Source organism: Phytophthora infestans, genomic scaffold, assembly GCF_000142945.1.
Source record: "Phytophthora infestans T30-4 supercont1.45 genomic scaffold, whole genome shotgun sequence".
In the NCBI taxonomy this organism is placed as follows: domain Eukaryota; phylum Oomycota; class Peronosporomycetes; order Peronosporales; family Peronosporaceae; genus Phytophthora; species Phytophthora infestans.
Genome location: NW_003303714.1, coordinates 161,676 through 165,337, shown reverse-complemented (window position 1 = coordinate 165,337; position 3,662 = coordinate 161,676).

Sequence of the window (3,662 nt, the reverse complement as noted above, 5' to 3'; positions counted from 1 at the left end):
TGGATCCCCCGGGCTGCAGGAATTCCGTTGCTGTCGTAAAGAGTCTGGCTCCGAGTACCTGGACACTCTGTCGTTCGGGCGCAGCTTCGACCGAGAGCTCACTTCAGCTATTTCTTCACCACGGACATTCACGTCGAGCATGTCATGGTGGACCCCGGCAACGACATGAATATGAAGAAGTATCTAACGGGCGACCGACCGATTGATGAAAAAGACTTCTGGTTTTGGTGGGGGCGTCTTTTATCTCTCTTTAGGGTGTGGGCCGCCCATTGAAAACTAAGCTTGCGCCGGGGGGCGCGGACGTGTTTTTTCTCCTATATTGAGTCGTTGTACCTATTCCGTCGCGGTAAGCTCATCCCGAGCGAAGAGACGCAGGAGACGGCGTGTAAGAAGTCTCGTGTCATCATTACTGGCGTCCCCGTTAAGAGCTACAAGCTGCCGCTTGAGTGGGTCAGCGAAAACACGGTCATCATCTACGTCGCGTCCTTCAAGAACGTGGACGATGCCGAGCTGCTTAAGATAAAGGGCGTGCAGTACGTGCCACTGGTGGGTAAGGTCACGGTGGCCATGCTCGAACGCAACCTGCTGCGTCTGTACGAGAACTTCCACTGGAAGCCTAAGAAGGTCTGGCAGTAAGAGTGTGGATGAGGATAGAGAGAACACCTCGCTCACCGCTAAAATGCATAAATCTTCCTCGTTACAGGGAAATTCACAGCGTGTGCAGTACCGTAATACGCTAACTCCATCCAATTACAGTTAATAGCGCCTATGCTGACTTCATTATCTCTACATGCACTAAACTGGACGCTGTGACTTTATTCTGGTCGTTCACGGCTTTCGCTTCGAGTGTGTGCGGCCCCCACGCCGAGTCCACGCAGCAGCATATTGCCATCGTCCACGTGAGTTTTCTTCAAGTAAATGTCGTCATCAATCAGCAACTCGAGAGTTTGTACATTCACGGCTGTGTACTCGAGGACAATAGACTGATGTCGTTCGAAGATAGCACCATCCAAGGGAGACGTTAGTGATAGGTGTACCTCGTCCTCAATAGAGGGAGTGGGTGGCTTTCGAACGTAGACATCTTTCTTGTATGTCGTGAGCTCTTCGATTAGCCCAGGAATGGGGATAGTAACTTCGAGATGAAGCTTAAATATCGCGTCGTGTGTGAATTTTCGGAGAGGAATCGACAGTGCGATTGAGCACTTCAGTATTGTCGTCTTCGCTTTCAAGTGCAAGAAATCCTATTTCCGACGTGAAAACCTCGTCGTCCAAAAATAATTCGTATCGAAAAACCTCGGCGCCATACAAATGCAGAGCTTCAGTGGGAAAGTTGGCAAGTTGCCACTCGAATGAAACACCTTGTGGCGTGATTATTGAGTTTCCCACGGGGTTCACAATGTGCACGGAAACATTCGAGATATCGTACGCCGAGAACAGTTCCTCGTAGTTCGATAAGGGGAACACTACAGGGTGAAAGAAGCTGTACACACACGCAAGGAGGTACGCAACTAACACCGTGGCAACTCCCCCCACAAACAGAAGCTCTTGCTGGGTGGGAACACCATTATTATTTCGCTTCTTCTTGGTCTCCGTCAAAAGCCCCTTGCTCTTTGCCACCGCTTGATTTCCCGTCGACTCTGGACGTCCCTTAACCACAGCCTTCGAGCTCTTCTTTTCCCTCTCCGGCGTCTTTATCTCTGTTGCACACCTGGTCGGAATTTACTTGGGTTTCAAAGACGTTGTTCTCTCGTGTTTTCCCCCCTCGGGAGCAATGTGGAGACCTTTCTGGCCTTTACCAGGCTTTTTTTAGGGATTAACAATTTCTTTCCGGGCAAAATTCTTCTGTTGCGTTTTCCTCGCGGAAGGGCGGATTTTTCTGCCAAAATTACCATCCTTCTTCGCAATGCCCCGGAGGGTTCACTCACGATGTGGTGAGGTTTTTAGAGAATTTTGGGAGAACCTCTTGGGCCTGTAAGTACATGAACTCACTACCATTATCACTTGTTAGGATATCCACTTTGTGGAGACGAACAAACGCTTTAAGCGCTTCTAACACAATTGCTGCCGTCTTGTTTCGTAAGAGCTTTGCGTACCCCAGCCTTGAGTTGATGTTACTAGCAGTCAAAATTGGCCGTTTCTCCCAATACGCAAGATCAATTTGCCACGAGTTGGGGTTATGCGAAGCTATTTTGAAACCATTGAATCTCTTCTTTTGCTCCTGAAATCGTTGAATATCGGGCTGACTCCCATACCAATCCTTTACTATTTTGAAAGTTATCTTAGGATTCAACTCCTTTGCTTTCTGATACAGAGCTTGAGCTCCTATAAAACCGGTTTTTGGGTCATAGTAGAGTTTCTTTAATAGCGCGTCCATGATCTATATTTACATTAAAAAAATCCCCAGTGGCTAGCTGCTTAAATTACAAGTGGTTCAGTCGTGATACCATCATCAAGTACTCGACGTTTGTCATAGTACTAGTTAAGCGCTGTTTTGGTTTGAGTATAGGTGATGATAGACTTGGCTTCTTTCGATAGTCTGAACCCCTTGTTTGTACCTTGTAGCATGATGCGATCCCGTACGACAGTCTCAAACCCATCAGAATTAAGAACACCATTGTTTCGACCACTTCCCTGTTGAATACCCTTCGCTGAAACCTTTACTTTGTATGTCTCATCGGGTAGTTAGCAAATATAGTTCTTACTCGATAGTGAGACCATAGCATCACCTGACCATTCATCTTTGAACAAACCAGGCGTACGGCGATCAAACTTAGCTACCTCAGTGTTGTAGTCACGTGGGAACAAATCGTATTTATGCTCCTTGAAGTATGTTCGTAGCTCAGGCTTAATACAGTCTTGAAATGGATTATCACAGCTGAAAGCGATATAAGCCGAATCAGTGTCCATCTCCTGATACTGGAAGTCAGAGCGATCGAAGTAGAAATTTATGCAGTCATAGTAAAACTGAAGCATGCGTAGCTTAGCAAGCTGATAGATAGCAATCGACAAATGGATTGGGTTCTTATTGTTGAGTCGACGATTCTTCATCGAGATTTCACACGCATTATTAAGCTCCTCGATACCATGAAACGTAAAGTGTTCGATATTGTTCTTAATAGCTTTGCCGCTCGACTCATACTTAACCTCTTTGTGCTTGCTTATGTCCATTCCAGATCGACCAAAAACACTGTTGCCTACCAGTTTCATCATCTCAGCAATCATCGCCTTCGACTAATCAACATCGCCCTCTCGTCGAGCATTTGATATAGCCTCCATAAAGGGGGCAAAAGCCTTGTGAGAGCTGGCCTTGACAAAGCAGTAAGTATCGGTTATCTCCATCAAAGGTGAAAGTTGCGCCGGTGAAAACGGAAGAGGGATATATGCTAAAAGTTAAAGCCAGCGTAAAGGGCGAATTGCGAGAAAGCGAATCCGTAGAGGATATTGAGAAGACTGCTGTAATTAAAAGAATGGAAGAGCAAATCGAAAGGGAGATCGCCTCAAGCATCCGACAAGGCTGGGTTGCATTACAAAAGAACAGGGCGGACGTAATTGGAATAGCGGATATGCTTTACCGCAAGGACCCTAAAGCTTGGGACTCAATAAAACCGGAGTGGAAGGAACGGATTTCGAAAATGAATATCGATATTTCGGTTAAGGCTGAA